At 41.3% G+C, this 20,474-nt stretch overlaps 1 long non-coding RNA gene across 2 annotated transcripts in view; it reads right to left on the bottom strand.

Moving 5' to 3' along the window:
- The window catches only part of LOC146833625 (uncharacterized), a 53,721-nt gene that overhangs the window by 13,108 nt on the left and 20,139 nt on the right, over nt 1-20,474 (bottom strand). For both annotated transcript variants that reach the window (XR_014960255.1, XR_014960256.1), the window contains exon 2: nt 669-768. This is a non-coding gene — a long non-coding RNA (uncharacterized LOC146833625). The remainder of the gene's footprint in view (nt 1-668; nt 769-20,474) is intronic.

Raw genomic sequence — 20,474 nt, 5'->3', positions numbered from 1 at the left:
ACCAGGTTACGAAGACCTTTGCCATTCCATGACACAATTTGTAAGTTACTCATGAAGAAAAACATAAAAGAATTTTGAGAACTGAATTTAGAATGTAATAACAGGACATATGTGAAACCTAATGTAAGTAAAGGGTTTAGACAACCAAAACAAAAAGGAGAGAAAATAATGCATAACTAGATAAACATGAATGCTGATACACAAGGAAGTGATTTGAAAGTAGAGTAATTGAAAGGACATGAGGAGAAAGATAGGAAAGTAAACCAAATAATCAACATATTTACCAAAGCCGATCTGACCCAGAAGAAAATAATAGAGAACCACAAAAATAAGTTTGTAAATAGACAAGGTCGCTATAATATGCTAAGCAAAAAGAAGAAGGTAAAAAGAAAAGGAACAAATATACATGGTGAAAAAAGGACAAGAGGAAACAAAGGAGAACATAATCTCATCAGAAATATATAAGCAAAAAGATGACAAAAGCCAAAGGGATTTAGCCATAACCTTCACAAACTAAAGAGACAATAATGTTGAGAGGGGGGATAAAAAGGACATACACCACTCCAAAGAGGAAAACCGAGAATAAATAGAAATAGTATCAATAATTAAAAGGGAGGACAGAAATAAATGAAACAGGAACATAACCAACACAGCGCAGGGGGACTTACCAAACAAGGGGTAGACAATGCAACCAATCAGAAAACAGATAAAGAAATGCATGGACGATGGGAACAAAACAGCAACATCAAACAAGATATGAAGGAGAACCTGTGGAATAAAAGAGAGAGAACAATTAGTTTTTACTAATCTCCATATCTTCTGTTTTGTGCTTGTGGATACATTTCTTGAGCTCTACAGGATCCTCAAAAGTGAATCATCTTTCTTTATATGTTATTTTTGAAAAAATACAGACGGATAAGACCATAACGAGTATTCAAAGAATGGAGCGCAGGTCTGAGGTCTAGAAACTCCTTTTGGTGATTAGCTGTGGATTTTGAGACATCTTGGCTAAAATAAATTTTTGACCAGACCAAAGCATCTGTTTACACCAATAAATCAGAGTACAAAAGGAAGTAGGCAATGATTCCTCGTGGTCTGTTTGAATCAACTGTGGTGCGAGGACCTATCCTATGCACTCTCTGCACATTGAGATCTACACATTTAGTTAGGCCAAGTATTTGTGGAATATGAGCCTTCAGACAAGAAATCATGTCAGTGCCCTCAGAACGTTCCAGTATACCGTAAATTCTTAGGTTGTTACATCTGATTAGGTTTTCCAAATCCTCAGATGTTTTCTTCAGTTGAGCAACCTCTTTAGATAAGATATCCACCCTAGCGACAACATCCTGTGCATCACTAATCTTTTGTTCAACATCAGTAAGTCTTGAGTCCAAGCTAGACCATTTCTCCTCAATTCTCTGAAGCGTCACAGTGGTATCCACCATAAAAGGACAAATCTTTCTCAACTCCTCCATAATATCCTCTATGGTCAAAGGTAGAGGTTTAACCCTTTTATAAGTGTTGTTGACAGATTCTTTGGGTCCGTTGGCATTTGAACTGGATGACCCTTGAGATTTATTCGAATTTGTGCAATCCACATTCAAAATAGATGAAGGTAATTCCATATATTATTTAAGGGTGTCTTGAACAAGAATGCGAGTAGATGATTCAAAAGAGGCAGCACAATCCAAAGAAAGACAATTGGAAGGAGGAGTTGCCACAAAAATAAGCCAATATGCTCTCAAAAACTGAATGTGCTTGTCTCAAAGCGTATGAAAATTGCCCAAAAATGTAAAAAGAGTTAGGGATAATTAATTAATAAATCCAATTATCAGATTATGAGTCCTGTTACTGAGTTACTGAGTGAGCACAGTGACGCATTAATTCTGAGGAGACAATAAGTACTGGGCTCTCAAAATGGCAGTTGGTGAATAGAATGTTTCAGTAGTGAAAAGAGAAAAGTAACAGGCCGCCAATTAGGTCAAAAAGGGTTTAAAAAATGACTTTCCACACTAAGGGCCCTCCAATAACCTTATAATGTGACAATACTTGTATATATACTGCACACTCCTTGTAGAAACTTTAACCACTTTCTTCTGCACAAAAGAAGAATTCCATCTCCTGTTTAAAGCTGCAACCAATGAGCAAAAATATCTTTCAATAAAAGATGGCTACTATGAGCAATCCCATCATCCTTAAATGTCATTTTGGTTGCCAAACGGTTTTATCGGCGCTTCTTCGTATGAGGTAATTTGCGAGCACCCAGCTCACAAAATGGCGGCCGGGACACGAAGCGCCCTGAGAACAGAGTATAGAAAGCAGTAGTTATGTAACTAGACCAACTCAAGGTCTCACAACTTACCTTCCTACTCTCGAGGGACTCCAACATTTTTTCCTGTGCCCCGGCCACCGCGGAACATCAAACAAATGTCCCTCCGTAATCAGCAGTTGCTCGGTGCCGCAGAGGGGCACTACGGAGTGGCCATCTTGTTTAGCCGCCACCCGGAATTCCCACACCTCATGCATCTTTAATTCACCCAAGACATTCCCTGCATCTTTACCTCAATCTTGCATGTTCTTTTTCATTCAGGGTTTCTCCTTTTGTCACTGGTATGAACCAAAGTCGGTTGCAATAAAATAAGCGCTGGTTCCCAAAAATCCGTGACCCACCTGTACCCACTAGCTCAAATTAAGCACTGGGTTGAGAAGAAAACCTCCTGAAGTTGTCCACTAGATATGGAAGTCAATTTTCACACTAATAGTAGCTAGTCACAAGTGTGCACAGAGTGCTGCCCTCTACTTTCACACTAGTGGTGTATAGTCACAAAACTGTCACAGCTAATCTGCACAGGGACCTTGCACTCTGAACCTCGTTCTATAATTCATGTATTCAATTACACAAATCTCATCTCAAGCATGCTTTTCACAGTTCTCAAAACCAGCGTGGGATCACCTTCAATCACTGTTCAAGACCTCAGGTCGAGTCACCTCAATCATTATCTTTACCACGGTTTAAGTCACAGTTTTTTCACTGTTCCCTGGTATGGTATTAGCACTGCACAATACTGTTACTCTAGAACACGGGTACTCAAAGTACGGCCCGTGGGCCGCCAACGTCCCGGCAAGCCTTCCTTGGCGGCCCGCAGACCTTGCAGACATCATACCTGTGTTCTTTTTATATCGCCGGCTGCAGCAACGCGGAGCTATGGGGGCCGGGCGAATCTTTTAAAGACCATTCACTTGTTAATGAGGCTTTGTTGTATTTCACCGCTTCTTAGCACCCCTGCATCTCCACTCGGATTGAGTGGAGATGCAGGGGCGCTAAGAAGAGGTGAAATACAACAAAGCCTCATTAACAAGTGAATGGTCTTTAAAAGACCTGTGAAGTACTTGGGTGCGGCGGCTGTGTGTGTTCCCGGGAAGCTGTCTCAGTGTGGGGTGAGATGACAGAGAGGTGACAAGGACAGCAGGGTGAGGTGATGGAGGGCAGCAGAGAGTGAGAACAGCGGGTGAGGTGACAGCTGGAGAAAGACAGAGTGCGAGAGAGGAAGGAAGACAGAGGGGGAGAGAGAGAGGGAGGGGGGAAGACAGAGAGAGGAAGACAGAGAGAGGGAGACAGAGAGAGGGAGACAGAGAGAGAGAGGGAGACAGGGAGACAGAGACAGGGAGGCGGAGGGAGACAGAGAGAGTGGGAGACAAACAGTGATTGAGACAGAGAGAGAGGAAGACAAACAGTGATTGACAGAGAGAGAGAGGTATGGAGACAGAGGGAGGGAGGGAGACACAGAGGGAGGGAGGGAGACAGAGGGAGGGAGGGAGACACGGAGGTAGGGAGGGAGACTGAGGGAGGGAGGGAGACGGAGAGTGACACAGAGAGGGAGGGAGACACAGAGAGGGAGGGAGACGGAGGGAGGGAGGGAGACGGAGGGAGGGAGACAGAGAGAGGGAGGGAGGGAGACGGAGAGAGGGAGGGAGATGGAGAGAGGGAGGGAGATGGAGAGAGGGAGGGAGGGAGACGGAGAGAGGGAGGGAGACGGAGAGAGGGAGGGAGACAGAGGGAGAGAGGGAGGGAGAGGGAGGGAGAGGGAGAGAGAGAGAGGGAGGTAGAGGGAGGGAGGAAGAGGGAGACAGAGAGGGAGACGGAGGGAGGGAGGGAGGTAGGGAGACAGAGACAGAGAGTGGGAGGGAGACAGAGAGGGAGGGAGGGAGACGGAGAGTGACACAGAGAGGGAGGGAGACGGAGAGAGGGAGGGAGGGAGACTGAGAGTGACACAGAGAGGGAGGGAGACATAGAGAGGGAGCGAGATGGAGGTGGAGGGAGGGAGAGGGAGAGAGGGGGAGAGAGGGAGGGAGAGGGAGGGAGAGGGAGAGAGGGAGGGAGAGGGAGACAGAGAGGGAGACGGAGGGAGGGAGGGAGGGAGACGGAGAGAGGGAGGGAGAGAGAGAGAGGGAGGGAGAGAGAGCGAGAGGGAGAGAGGGAGGGAGATGGAGGGAGAGAGAGAGAGGGAGAGAGAGAGAGGGAGAGAGGGAGGGAGATGGAGAGAGGGAGGGAGAGGGAGAGAGGGAGGGAGGGAGGGAGACAGAGAGAGGGAGGGAGGGAGATGGAGAGAGGGAGGGAGATGGAGAGAGGGAGGGAGAGAGGGGTAGAGAGGGAGAGAGATGGAGAGAGGGAGGGAGAGAGAGGGGGAGAGAGGGAGAGAGAGGGAGGGAGATGGAGGGAGACAGAGGGAGGGAGACAGAGACCGAGGGAGGGAGGGAGGGAGGGAGACAGAGAGAGGGAGGGAGACAGAGAGAGGGAGGGGGAGGGAGGGAGGGAGGGGGAGAGGGTGACAGGGAGGGAGAGAGGGAGACAGATAGAGGGAGGGAGGGAGAGAGGGAGACAGAGAGAGAGGGAGACAGAGAGAGAGGGAGGGAGGGAGAGACGGAGACAGAGAGAGAGAGGGAGGGAGGGAGAGAGGGAGACAGCGGGAGAGAGGAAGGGAGGGAGGGAGAGAGGGAGACAGCGGGAGAGAGGGAGGGAGGGAGAGAGGAAGACAGCGGGAGAGAGGGAGAGGGAGAGAGACAGACAGACAGATGTGTGAATGCTGGGTCTGGTGGCTCAGTGGACAAAGGCGTCCGCTGCAGGGGCCTGTGTTCAACCTCATGGTCATAGTTTTTTTTTTGCTCTAGCCCCGCCCCCTCCCCCACTGCCCCCGCCCCCACCGGTGCAGCCCTCAGCCACAAACCACACTGTAAATTTGGCCCCGAGAGAAAGTTTGTGAGTACCCATACTCTAGAACCTATGTCCACTTACAGTGTAGAGTATTAACAGCTTAACAAGAGCTATTCCATGCATGCATTAATGTGTTTAGGGAAGGTACTGGGCTCGTACCTTAAGGCGAGTACCTGCGATGATGCACTTCGCCAATAGTAGATCCTATCCCAGACCACTCACAGCAAAATCCTTAATTAGCAACGTGGAGGTCTGGATTGGTATGGTTTGAGTACCTAGAAAGCATCCAAGATGGATGCCAAAAATCACCCATGTCCAGGGCCAGACTGGGAACCGAAACCGACCCTGGCAAAGATCTCTGACAGCCCCGGGCCGGGAGGGGGGGAGGGTATTGCCAGTGGAAAGTTTTGTACCACTTTTCGCAAAACCGTCCCGGTGACAAAAATGCCCCCCCCCCAGGGGGTCTAAAACCGGCCCCCACCATGGAGGCCCACAGGGGAAGCACCTGGTGCCCGCTATGGCCAGTCCGGCCCTGCTCATGTCTTGCGAGCTGTTAGGACTAGTGCCAGCCACCACCAGGCAAGAACAAGGAAGCGCAGCCCCAGCCATTGCAGGACCAAGCCTAGCAAAGCATCACCAGTTGTAGGACCAGCAATGAGAGCACAGTTTGGTACCTCTTACATATTTTCCTACTGTGATATCTAAAGGTAGTATGGGAAGATAATAAAGCTAGTGACTGATCACAGGCATTACTGGTTGGTTACCTTTGAGTGCCTTGCCTGCCACATCCGTCTTTCAGGTATTTATGTCAGAAGTTGGCCTGAGCAAGTGGGTGAGATTCAAGATCGTGTTAAGTGATAGTACCCAGCCCATAATTTCTTCACTTGTTGCTTCACTTTCTCTGCCCATGCAAGGACGGTTCCCAAACTACTATTTCTAAGAAAACAATTTCAACTAAAATATTATTTACAGTGAGGTTGAAACATAAGAATCAACAACAGCATGGCTGGTCTTGTTTTTCCTCTGAGTTAATATTTGAAATCAATTGTCTTTCCTCTTTGTGACATTTTTGGGTTAAACATACATTTTTAAAGTTTACAAAGGTCTAACGTTGGTCTCTACACAGTGCCATGATGCCCACTGGTTTGGATGGACATGAGAAATAACAGAGTATGATAGTGTAAGTAAAAGGAAATTCCTGGTTAAAGGGGAAAAAAAGTAGGTCAATTTGTGCACTGAAAACGGTCATCTATGTCATGGTTTCTCCTATCTTCATGATTATCATCAAAGCTTAACTTTACAGAGGAGACCAAGCAATTTATTCCTTTGGACAAGCACCGAAAGATGCATCATCTAAGGATACAACTAAGTTCTGCATGGGTGGTCTGCTTCACAAACCTTGGGGAAAGGAAGCAACTTGTCCTAGCTGTTAAGTTTGGATTTTTAAACATTTGCAGATCTTCATTTGTCTCTGGCTTTTCCCTTGTTCCAAATTTAACTCATAAACCCAAGTGTTAATTTTCGTCTGGATTTCATATTTATACATTCACATTTGATTGTGTTTTTTTCTTCTCCTTCATTACTTCTTACCTCAAGGAGAATTCAGTAGGTGTTCCACCAGAATATCAACTACAGATTATCGTAGGTGTATAATATTACGGCAATAAAAATTAGGACCAAAATATCATGAAGATAAGTTTATATATGTGTGAGAAAAAGGTTGTTGGTTGACTGCAATGTGTGCCCTGGTCAAGCAACAGCCACACTTCCTTGCAGAGTTAACCACAAAAAGTCACAAAATCACAAAATGAATCCATGCTTGACCCTGGGTAGCTTGGCACCAAAAGCAGTCAGGCTTAACTTGGAGGCAATGTGTAAAGTATTTATGTAGCACACAAACAGTAATTAAGTGAAAATACAGCATGAGAAAATCCCAAACCAGTTTAGAAAAATAGAGTACATTTTTATAAATAGTTTGACTCAGAAACAACAAAAATCCAATCAGTAGAACCGGAGTTATGATTTTTTAACAATTTATTGAATATAGCACTAAAAAGCAGTAAATGTCAGCTAGGGATATGTAGTCGAACTCGATCGGGCCAAAGTCACACTTTCAGGCCAACCACAATGGAGCGCAAGTTGGTAACATTTATCAGGTTAGGCCTGCTAAAATGTACCTTCTCAAAAGTCAGTACAAAAAGTCCTGTTTGTGGTGGAGGGGGCTGAGAGAAGCAGGTAGAATGTTGCAAGAGGCTGCCGGTGTGGTGCGAAGAGCAGGCCAGGCATCACGGACGGGCATTACTGGAGCTTCGGATTGGCGATCCCTGCTGGCAGTTGATGCTGTGGCGCAAAGTGTCAGGCAGACTTAGCATTGTATTGAATTGCGGTGCAAGCACTGAGGTCTCGGTGCAAAAGGGCCCATTTGCAAAGAGCCCAAAGGCTTGAATACAGCTCTCTGGGCCACACCAAGGGTACAGGACCTGCAGGGCACCACTTGGGGGGTCAAGAACACACTTCAGTTGGGCCCAGGTGCTTGTGCATGATGTTTGGGAGCCTTTTATGTCCCTGATGCTCAAAACGGGAGGACAATAGACTAGCCCTTGGAGTCACTCTGGTATCCCTGGATTCAAGAAGAGGTTGCATGTCCAGTGTCCTTCCCCAGGCAAAAGAGGCAGCAGGGCAGAAAGGCTGCAATTCAGCAAGGCAGCAGCAGGTAAGCAGTCTAGCAGAGTGGCAGTCATTTCAGTAGCACAGCACCCCTTCTTCCTGGCAGAGTATCCACAGGTGCAGAAGTGTACTGAAGAGTTGATATCTGATGTACCCTTTGTACACTCTGGTACCCTAGTTCTGGAAGGTGAGAGAAGCTTATAGGCAGTGGCTTTGAAGTCCATGGAATTTCCTGCCCCCACTGCCCTGGCCCCAATGTGGGGTCCTTAAAGCGTTTGAGTGGAGACAGAGCACCCTATTCAGTTGCAAGTGTTGCTGGGCTCAGCTAGTCCCCTCATCCTGCCAGCAGATGGCCCATTAAGACATATCTAATCCCTCTATTGTGTGACTATCTGGGAAGAATTCACAAAGTCTAGTTGCCAATTACAATCCTTCATGTGATGCAAGAAAGGCTATAAACAATATACTCAAGGGGTTAACCCAATTAATCCAACCGCATCTGGGTAAACAAGCATATGCCAATACAAATAATGCGTTGGAACCAATCTATACTAAATAAAAAAATAGAAGGAAAACATAAATTATTCCTTCCAAGTGAGGTTCACTCTCCAGAAGAATCATATATCAATTAATATCATTGACAAAAAGCAGTTTAAGCTAAGTTTTTTATGTGTCTATATGCAAAGAAGTGAAAAACTTTTCATATTTAGCTATACATACATACATAAATACACCTTTAATACAATACAAAAAAATTATATAAAAAAACAAAGAAAAAATAAATCAAAAAACATAAATCAAAAAAATTAGGAATATATCCTCGCGGGTGAGTAGCGCGCTTCATAAACCACTGATTGATTGATTGATCCTCTATTCCCTATTACCCTACTGGTAAATCTGGATGCTCTCACTTTTTTATAAGAGCATTCCGTTATCTAAGATAGCCCTAAAACACAGTACTTTGAGGAAAAACACTCAGTCCTCTAAGCAATTTTTCTAGTGCCTATTTTTATATCTATTTTTACAAACAATTTTAATTTGGCAAGGGCTTCTTCAATTCATAAAGTCGACGCGTTTCAGCCCAACTTGCTATGGGCCTCATCAGGACTAGGGTGTATAGGCATATCTTTTGGTAAAGACACCTAAAATATAAATGTACTGTCTTACTTACAAATATATAAACATATATTTACATCTATATATTTTTTAACTCCTCTCTCGAGGTGGCAGACCATGAGTACATATTATATTTTCAACATGCAAAACTCAGTGCCAAAGAAGTGCACGAACCAACAGACACCTTAATCCCATGAGAAATATATCACCCATGACTAAGCCAAAGAAAGTAGAGTAAAGAAGAAAACCCTTTTATTAAAATTGACCAAATACTCATCATAAAATGTGTAATGACTCGAAGACTTGTGAAGCAGAATGTGCCTTAGTGAATAAAACAAACTATTTGATGCCAAAACTATTCTGTCACGTGAACACCAAAACCAGGTAAAAAGTACCAGTCTTATTGAATAATCCCGGCTCTTATAATATCAGGAATAAATATCCGCCGGCTAAACGGGGGTATCTCGATGGTTCTGTGGACATAGAAGCAAAGTATGGCCGTCTATGTATAATATTTTACGTTAGTAACCAAGGAACATCTAACAGTCAAGGCTAATAGTCCACAATCAAAGTACGATGTCACAAATGTTCTTACCGGCTCACAGAGATGGAAGTGCACCTTAAATCAATGTATTTGCGTCACGTAATTAGACTTGCAGGACTTTACTTCCTTACTCCTTTGCTCTTTCTATAAAAAAGTGTGAGCGCATTATGATACCAATTCCCAATCTCTAGTGAAAAAAACTAACCAACTACCTTTTCTTCTGAGACCCAGTTAATGAAAGAACTGACTCTTACCGTTCAATCAGCGTGCTATGTGCGCATTCTCAGCCAACTCTCATATCAATTCCGGGTCTGTGGTAAAAGTCACTTGACCGGGGCTACGTCTTTATGTATATAAAGGCTATGTACTAACACTAAAAACAGACGTGTACTGACTCTGAAGAAAGACTAACGTAAATCTATTTTGTTTGTGTGAAATGAAGCTGTTAGTAAATCAATCCATAAAATTAAATAAATATAGCAGAATAAAAGTTTTTTAGAATTATACATTTTTAAAACCACCATAAAAGTGAGGAAAATTAAAGATATAAAGAAAAAATAGAAAATAATATTTACACCTCGTGTCCAGCCACCCCGTACAATTTATCTAATCAAAACACAAATCTGTACAATCCATATGCATTTACCATACAGTGGGAAATTCTTGGTACCAATATTCAGTTGTATTGTCTAAACTATGAAAGCACAGAAGACTACTGTAGTAGTGACCGGATTTCGTCCCGGTCATTGAGACCATATGTTGCCGTGTGATATTTTTCAATCAACCTCACTTACAGTCTATTCAGTTTTGTTTGTAATTCATCGTTTTTGACATTTTGAAGTACAATCAGTACAAAGAGTTTTTTCAAATTGTAATTCCAGCAATAACATATCCTGTCTGAAATGACCATGTAATAAGTTTTATATTGGCCGAACTACACAAGCAGTAAAGAAACGGATTCTGCAGCATAAATCAAGAATGAAGTGCAAGACCCAGCGAGTGCCTTTAGTACATAATTTTCAAAATAAAAACCATTTGGAAAATAACATACATTGGTCTGTACTGATTGTACTTCATAATGTCAAAAAAAAAAAGTTACAAGCAAAACTGAATAGACTAGAAGCGAGGCTGATTAAAAAATATCACACGGCAACACATGGTCTCAATGACCGGGATGAAATCTGGTCACTACTACAGTAGTCTTCTGTGCTTTCATAGTTTAGACAATACAACTGAATATTGGTACCAAGAATTTCCCACTGTATGGAAAATGCATATGGATTGTACAGATTTGTGTTTTGATTAGATAAATTGTACGGAGTGGCAGAGTACATGCTGGACACGAGGTGTAAATATTATTTTCTATTTTTTCTTTATATCTTTAATTGTCCTCACTTTCATGGTGGTTTTCAAAATTTATAATTCTAAAAAACCTTTATTCTGTTATATTTATTGATTTATTTTTAAGGATTGATTTACTAACAGCTTCATTTCACACAAACGAAATAGATTTACGGTAGTCTTTCTTCAGAGTCAGTACACATCTGTTTTTAGTGTTAGTACATAGCCTTTATATACGTAAAGACGTAGCCCCGGTCACGTGACTTTTACCACGGACCCGGAATTGATATGAGAGTTGGCTGAGAATGCGCACGTAGCAGGCTGATTGAACGGTAAGAATCCATTTTTTCATTAACTGGGTCTCACAAGAAAAGGTAGTTGGTTAGTTTTTTTCACTAGAGATTGGGATTCGGTATCATAATGAGCTCACCCTTTTTTATAGAAAGAACGAAGGAGTAAGGAAGTAAAGTCCTGCGAGTCTGATTACGTGACGCGAATACATTGATATAAGGTGCACTTCCATCTCTGCGAGCTAGTATGAACAGTTGTGACATCGTACTTTGATTGTGGGCTATTAGCCTTGACTGTTAGATGTGCCACGGTTACTAACGTAAAATATTATACATAGATGACCATACTTTGCTTCTATCTCCACAGAACCATCGAGATACCCCCGTTTAACCGGCGGATATTTATTCCTGATATTATCAGAGCCGGGATTATTCAATAAGACTGGTACTTTTTACCTGGTTTTGGTGTTCACCTGATAGAATAGTTTTGGCATTAAATAGTTTGTTTTATTCACTAAGGCACATTCTGCTTCACGAGTCTTCGAGTGCTTACACATTTTGTGATGAGTATTTGGTCAATTTTTCTAAAAGGGTTTTCTTCTTTACTCTGCTTTCTTTGGCTTAGTCACGGGTGATATATTTCTCATGGGATTAAGGTGTCTGTTGGTTCGTGCACTTCTTCGGCACTGAGTTGTGCATGTTGAAAATATAATATATACTCATGGTCTGCCACCTCGAGAGAGGAGTTAAAAAATATATATGGTTAATACCTATATATTGTTCCTGTGTATTGGGTTATGTGTGTATATATATATATATATATATGTAAATAGATGTAAATATATGTTTATATATTTGTAAGACAGTACATTTATATTTTAGGTGTCCTTACTGAAAGATATCTCCACAGTCATTCTAGCTGAGCAGCAGGGAAACATAAGTTACAACAATATCCTCATACACCCTAGTCCTGATGAGGCCCAAAGCAAGTTGAGCTGAAACGTGTCGACTTTATGAATTGAAGAAGCCCCTGCCAAATTAAAATTGTTTGTAAAAATAGATATAAAAAAGTACTAGAAAAATTGTTTAGAGGACAGAGTGTTTTTCCTCATAGTACTGTGTTTTAGGGCTATCTTAGATAACGGAAGGTTCTTATAAAAAAGTGAGAGCATCCAGATTTACCAATAGGGTAATAGGGAATAGAGGATATATTCCTAATTTTTTTTATTTTTTGGGGGGGATTTATTTTCTCTTTATTTGTTTAAAAATGTTTTGTATTGTATTTAATGGTGTATTTATGTATGTATGTATAGCTAAATATGAAAGGTTTTTCACTTCTTTGCATATAGACACATGAAAAACTTTGCTTAAACTGCTTTTTGTCAATGATATTAATTGATATATGATTATTCTGGAGACTGAACCTTGCTTGGAAGGAATCATTTATGTTTTCCTTCTATTTATTTATTGTTTAGTATAGATTGGTTCCAACTCATTATTTGTATTTGCATATGCAAGAAAGGCTATAGCCACCAAAGGTATAAGATCAGAAAAATGCCAATTTTCTAAAAGTGACATTTTCAAAATTGAAACTAAAAAAACCTGATGTTACCATTACATAGGGTTTTTCATTACAATCCCAAAGACAACAAACATGACATAGCCACCTGCTTCCAACTGGAAATTACAGTTTATTAAATGTAAAAAGGAATCCCAATGATATCCTTTGGGAAGGGTAGGCCTAACAGTAGTGAAAAGCAAATTTAGGAGTTCCTCACTACAAGGACATGTAAACATTAAAAGGACATGTTTAACTTTTTAATTTCACAGCACCCTGCCCTAGGGCCTACCTTAAGGGTGACCTATATGTATTAAAATGGGAGATTAAGGCTTTGCAAGGAGGTTTTAATGCCAAGTCGACATGGCATTTTGAAACTGCATTCAGACTGCAGTGGCAGGCCTTGGACATGTTTAAGGTGCTACTTAAGTGGGTGGCACAATGAGTGCTGCAGGCCTACTGGTAGCATTTAATGTAATGGCCATGGGAATTTGGTATATCACTATACAAGGGACATACAAGTAACTTAAATATGCCAGTTGGATATAAGCCAATTTAATCATGTTTTAGGGAGACAGCATGTTTGCACTGGTTAGCAGTGGTAAAGTCTACAGGGTCCTATTGCCAACAAAAACAAATTCAGCAAAAAGTGTTGTTAAAAAGGTCAAACATTTGGGGGTGACTCTGCAGAGAGTGTCAAGTCCCAACAATAATTAGGCACAGGTTTACTATACTTGACTCCATATATATGTACCTGAACAAAATAAATATCTTCAGGTATGTAGATTTGGAGTTAAGAATAGTAACTCTATACGTACCTAAATTCCCTTACCTCCTCAAAATGTTGGTTCTCGATCAGTGGCGTAATGAGGGTTGAGGGGGGCCCCCTGCAAGGTACATGGAGGGGTCCCGACTCCTGATTTAATCCAGATCTCGCAGACCTGAGTACTGTGTTGAGGGGGCCCCCTGCAACTCTGGGGCATCCTGCACTGTGGGGGCTGCAGGGGGCTGTGTTACGCCACTGTTCTCGATATATAGGACTCAATATCTAGGCCACACATCTCATCCTGAAAATGTAATGTAAACAGTGATCTATCACCTCGGTTTATTAGAAGACTGATGCGGCTTGCCTCTGATTTGCATGAGTCTACTTCTTTCACCACCCTGGAGAGAACCGTATTACAAAATTGAGCAAATTCAGGCAACATCAAGAAGGATTCTCCAATAGCCTTTGAAGATTCAGTGCTCAAAATAACTAATTTGCCATCATACCCTCTGGCCCCCTCTCAACAACTGAGTGAGATGTTATATCACTATTTTATTTTTCAAATATTGACCTACAAAAATATTACGTCTGTGATATCGACTATCATAGTAACATAAAAGTAATTAGATGTGCAGTTAAGAATAGTAAATCTATACTTCCCTATATTAACTTGTCTTAATGATATAGTTGAAGTAAATATTGTGGATGCAACATTTTCGCAGGTCAATATTTTGATTAACGTTATTGTAACATACAGCTATGTTAGGGGCAATATTTCATGGGAGATGGTACCTGGCTTAATGGTTTGACTCATGTTGCACATAAGATTATATGCTATAATAATTTTAGAAAGAGGACGAACATGTTTTGTAATTATTTCACCCAACTAAATTTCTATGACTCAGCAGACTCTTGCAACAGGTCTAAGTTTTCACACTTAGAGATGGAATCCGCTTAATTTTTTCTGTTCTCAAGCTTGGTCACCAAATTGATGGGGATGTATCGGGGGTTATATATGTGTTAAATTGTATTGTAAAGCACTGACTCAAGACAACTATTTTTCTGGGTTTTATCAAGGCAGTTTTTGAAATAGCCAGACCCCTGCTGAGATGATTGATGTTCAATATCTGTTGTGGATCAGAGTTTTCATGATGAATGCTCAGATGGAAGCATCAGCGAGTTCTAAACAGTATTTAGATATGGCCTGTCACTCTTTTTAGATGGTGAGCCCAGTGGTTTCAAGGTAGGATGAGAGAACCTCTTTAGAAAGGTTTTTCTTCATTTGTTTATGAATAATGGCAGATTTGGAAAATTTATGAGATCTGGGCATACATCATCAGCGCCTTGTGAACCACACTCAGATCACCCTCCTTCCAGCCCGCTTATGCTAACACACTGACCAATCAAACAAAGCCTCACAAGCTGACCAAGAGCGTGTCCAACTATACCTAACTTTACCCAGTATTTACAGAATGTACAGCTTGACACACAAGTACTGGAGAGGTGGCATGTTGGCGCAGTATAAAATATCTAAATAAATAAAACATTTATTAACCAACATATAGCACATAAAAGTGCTATACTACTCTTATTAAAATTAAATCACATGCTTCAAAGTCGCTTGCCTTTTGATCAAACTTATTGTCAATTTAGCTGCGACTTTAGAGCAAGGAGAAATATGGTCTAGAAATGCTAAAGATTGATTTTGTTAATTTGCAGCTAAAACAAAATTAGAATTGTATGATCTATATTGGGTCTAAAAAATACCTTCAGTGCAGCACAATAATAAAACAGCCACCCTGGCATAAAACGCTAGCGCTTGGGATCTCACAATACATATTTTCTATATACCAAAATAAACTATATTCGTACTGGCGGAATGCATTGAAGCTATTATGTCAATGCTTATAAAAATGTAAACTATTTTAAGCGTGTAATATTTTACATCTGATAATTAAACCTACTGTTTCAGATAGATTTCCACTATTTTCTAGAAACAAGTGAAACATGTCGTGTATACAAAAATAGATTTTTTTGAGCATGCTTGGTCTCTTTTAGATAGACAGCACTTCATGCAAATTGCAACCAGCTTTCTCGCACTCACGCTGTGTTACACAGGGGAAGAGGAGGGCGGTGGGGGGCAGGAAGGAACTGTGCTCGCCATCAGATGCTCAGAAGAGCAGAGCTGGGACAAGATTAATGATGCTCCCCCCAGGAAAGACAGTGTATCCTCCTGGTGGAACCCTGCTTATGGGACCTGATAGACTTGTCATCCCTTAATAAACATCACGGATGTGTCAGAGGCTGGTAGCAATAAGAGGATACACAGCGCAAAACTACACAATCCTTCTATAGCTGTGCGTTATTGTAATATATGTAATTAAAGCTCTAATCTCCCCTCAGATATGCCAAACGACTCGTTTGTGAGGTCTCCTAAATCATTGTGGATGTTTTTGTGCGCATAACATTCTCACAAAATTGTGTACACATTTCATATCCATGCACATGACACCACTTTCCCGTGTTTTATGTTGAATGGAGAACAATGAACAGAGGGAAATTGGGAAAATGATATTTGTCTCGCAATGTTATAGTAACAGGTAATTCATTTTTGTTTTTCCTTCTAATGTTTGTAAACTGCTGGTTGGTATTCTGTGTTTACTAGAACTTTCTTTAGTAAACAGTAAATAGAAAAAGATAGTAAATAAAACAGGAAATTGATTAGAAATTATGCACTATACTAAACTCAAAATAGAAATTTTTCGACATGTAACATGGCTTAGCATGTGTTTATTCTCGATACTCAGACCCTTTGCAAAGATTATGTCTTGCTTTTATGTTCTTGGACTAACCCTGACCATTCATGGCCATCAACAAATTGTAGTTCAATTATGTTTTAGACTGCGTTCTTGTTGGACCTGATATCCTTGGCGCGGTTTTCATCTAACTTTTTGCCATCCATTGTCCTGTTTATGCTGGTCTTAGAACTCTGCACACTTTACCACTGCTAAGCAGCGTTAAAGTGCTTGTGCTCTCTATTTTAAACATGGTATAATTGGCTTATACCCAATTGCCACATTTAATTTACTTGTACGTCCCTAGTAAAGTGGTACAACATGTACCCAGGGCCTGTAAATTAAATGCTACTAGTGTGCCTGCAGCACCTATTGTGCCACCCACTGAAGTAGCACTTTTAAACATGCCTCAGGCCTGTCACTGCAGCCTGCGTGTTCAGTTTGGAACTGCCAGTTCCACCTCCCAAAATAAACCTTTTGCCAGGATCATAACTCACTTTTGGAAATATATATTACCTACTGGCGGTCGCCAGTAGGTAGTTATAGTTAGGACCACGTTTCCATAGGAAAACCTCAACATTCTATTTTGAATAACTTTGGCGCCGGTCGACGAATCCTCGCGAATTTCTCAAAATAGGTGGGGCGCTACGCTCCGCTCCTACCCTGAAAGTCTCGGGGGGATCCGTCAAGCGGGGGCTGAGATAAAAGGGGGGTCCCAAAACGCGTTTTTCCCATGCATTTTTCCATAGGACCTTTAGAACGAGCTACAGCCCGAACGGCTGAACAGAATTACTTGAAATTTGGCAGAGAGGTAGTCCTCAGGTCAAGGAAGTGCCTTTTGTAGGTTTGGTGTAAATCTGTTCAGTAGATTCTGAGAAAATAGCCTTTAAATCAATATATATCTGAGCCCGCTTACGGTACGCTTACCGTACGCTTACGGTAAGCGTACGGCGGCGTGCGCGAGCGCGATTCTGATTGGCTGTTAGATCTTAGTAAACATTCGAATCGGTCGAAACCAGGAAGCGGCGGCCGCCATTTTGTGTATTTCACTCTGAAAAAAAAGAGTGAAAACAAGGAAAGGGGGCAATGAGGAGAGTTACAGACCCCCTAACATTTGTAAGGGGGTCAAAGAAGGACAGAAAAGTACAAAAAAAACATTTATTGATTTAAAAAAAAAATCACGGGGTACGCGTACGGTAAGCTTACGGTAAGCGTACGGTAAAAAAAAAAAAAAATAGATAAATGAAAAGCAGATTTAAGAGTTTAGAAATTAGGGAGCTCTAAAAAGAGCTGTTGTGTTTATGAAGTCATTTTTTTAGTGGTACCTACAAGTAAGTACCGATGCAGAGTCTAAGGTTCAAGAGGAAGACTCTGTTCCCTTCATCATTGAAGTGCACACCATCTCCTCTATAAATGTCTTGCATGTCATAACGCAAGTTGTTGTGGTAAATGGATACAAGTAAAATTTGGTCTTTCATTAGAGACTATTGCAAATTTTGTTATGTGATCATTAAATGTGTTACTTACAGAGGGTTCTACATTCTCTTCCACTTCTTCCTCATTTACTGTGTCCTTCTCTGCACTGTTTTGTTCAGGACCAAAGTAACAAAACTGAATTTCATCAACAACCTTCTCTACATCTGATACCGTTATGTATGTGGTAACTTAAGAAATGAATAATAGAAATGGGAATTGTTTTTGTTGTAGTTACACATGGTGGTTTCATAATGTGTCAGTGTGTAAAAGTGATTTACACTTGCCCCGAAAAAAAAAAAGAGCAGTAAGTGTGCTTTCAAATTGGCAAAGAAATTTCGTTTTGGCACTAATGTGAAAACATGACTCTGTGTGCATAGAAGAATTATAGGCAGAGATTTATTGCGTCTTGCTCTGGTGATTTCACAGTTGCATTAGATGGAAAGGGGGAGCGAATTTTTGGGGGAAGAAGCAGAGGCTTAGCACACACCCATGTCCTTGCCGTGTATAGTCATGCACAGTATTTACAAGCCAGTGGGGTTTTCAGGTTTAAGTCTGTAATGCAAATACATTCAGCATCACTAAGGCTGGTTGCCCTTGGTGGAGTGTAGGCAGTCACAGAGAATGCACATGGTGGTGGTCTGAAAAAAAAACAGCTTGGACACGTGCAATTAAATAAATCAAAAATAGTGGTTTCATAATGTGTCAGTCTGTAAAAGTGATTTCAAATTGTAAAAAGAGATTTTCACTTGGCCCGAAAAAAAAAAGAGCAGTAAGTGTGCTTTCAAATTGGCAAAGAAATTTCGTTGTGGGACTAATGTGAAAACATGACTCTGTGTGCATAGAAGAATTATAGGCAGAGATTTATTGCGTCTTGCTCTGGTGATTTCACAGTTGCATTAGATGGAAAGGGGGAGCGAATTATTGGGGGAAGAAGCAGAGGCTTAGCACACACCCATGTCCTTGCCGTGTATAGTCATGCACAGTATTTACAAGCCAGTGGGGTTTTCAGGTTTAAGTCTGTAATGCAAATACATTCAGCATCACTAAGGCTGGTTGCCCTTGCTGGAGTGTAGGCAGTCACAGAGAATGCACATGGTGGTGGTCTGAAAAAAAAACAGCTTGGACACGTGCAATTAAATAAATCAAAAATAGTGGTTTCATAATGTGTCAGTCTGTAAAAGTGATTTCAAATTGTAAAAAGAGATTTTCACTTGGCCCGAAAAAAAAAGAGCAGTAAGTGTGCTTTGAAATTGGCAAAGAAATTTCGTTTTGGCACTAATGTGAAAACATGACTCTGTGTGCATAGAAGAATTATAGGCAGAGATTTATTGTGTCTTGCTCTGGTGATTTCACAGTTGCATTAGATGGAAAGGGGGAGCGAATTTTTGGGGGAAGAAGCAGAGGCTTAGCACACACCCATGTCCTTGCCGTGTATAGTCATGCACAGTATTTACAAGCCAGTGGGGTTTTCAGGTTTAAGTCTGTAATGCAAATACATTCAGCATCACTAAGGCTGGTTGCCCTTGGTGGAGTGTAGGCAGTCACAGAGAATGCACATGGTGGTGGTCTGAAAAAAAAACAGCTTGGACACGTGCAATTAAATAAATCAAAAATAGTGGTTTCATAATGTGTCAGTCTGTAAAAGTGATTTCAAATTGTAAAAAGAGATTTTCACTTGGCCCGAAAAAAAAAGAGCAGTAAGTGTGCTTTCAAATTGGCAAAGAAATTTCGTTTTGGCACTAATGTGAAAACATGACTCTGTGTGCATAGAAGAATTATAGGCAGAGATTTATTGCGTCTTGCTCTGGTGATTTCACAGTTGCATTAGATGGAAAGGGGGAGCGAATTTTTGGGGGAAGAAGCAGAGGCTTAGCACACACCCATGTCCTTGCCGTGTATAGTCATGCACAGTATTTACAAGCCAGTGGGGTTTTCAGGTTTAAGTCTGTAATGCAAATACATTCAGCATCACTAAGGCTGGTTGCCCTTGGTGGAGTGTAGGCAGTCACAGAGAATGCACATGGTGTTGGTCTGAAAAAAAAACAGCTTGGACACGTCCAATTAAATAAATCAAAAATAGTGGTTTCATAATGTGTCAGTCTGTAAAAGTGATTTCAAATTGTAAAAAGAGATTTTCACTTGGCCCGAAAAAAAAAGAGCAGTAAGTGTGCTTTGAAATTGGCAAAGAAATTTCGTTTTGGCACTAATGTGAAAACATGACTCTGTGTGCATAGAAGAATTATAGGCAGAGATTTATTGCGTCTTGCTCTGGTGATTTCACAGTTGCATTAGATGGAAAGGGGGAGCGAATTTTTGGGGGAAGAAGCAGAGGCTTAGCACACACCCATGTCCTTGCCGTGTATAGTCATGCACAGTATTTACAAGCCAGTGGGGTTTTCAGGTTTAAGTCTGTAATGCAAATACATTCAGCATCACTAAGGCTGGTTGCCCTTGCTGGAGTGTAGGCAGTCACAGAGAATACACATGGTGGTGGTCTGAAAAAACAGCTTGGACATGTGCATTTAAATAAATCAAAAAAAGTGGTTTTATAATGTGTCAGTCTGTAAAAGTGATTTCCAATTGTAAAAAGTGATTTTCACTTGGCCCGAAAAAAAAAGAGCAGTAAGTGTGCTTTCAAAATGGCAAAGAAATTTCGTTTTGGCACTAATGTGAAAACATGACTCTGTGTGCATAGAAGAATTATAGGCA

The sequence above is a fragment of the Triturus cristatus genome, chromosome 4_2 (genome assembly GCF_964204655.1).
Source record: "Triturus cristatus chromosome 4_2, aTriCri1.1, whole genome shotgun sequence".
NCBI lineage: Eukaryota > Metazoa > Chordata > Amphibia > Caudata > Salamandridae > Triturus > Triturus cristatus.
The sequence above is the reverse complement of the archived record's forward strand: the minus strand, read 5'-3'. Positions and strand labels throughout refer to the sequence as shown.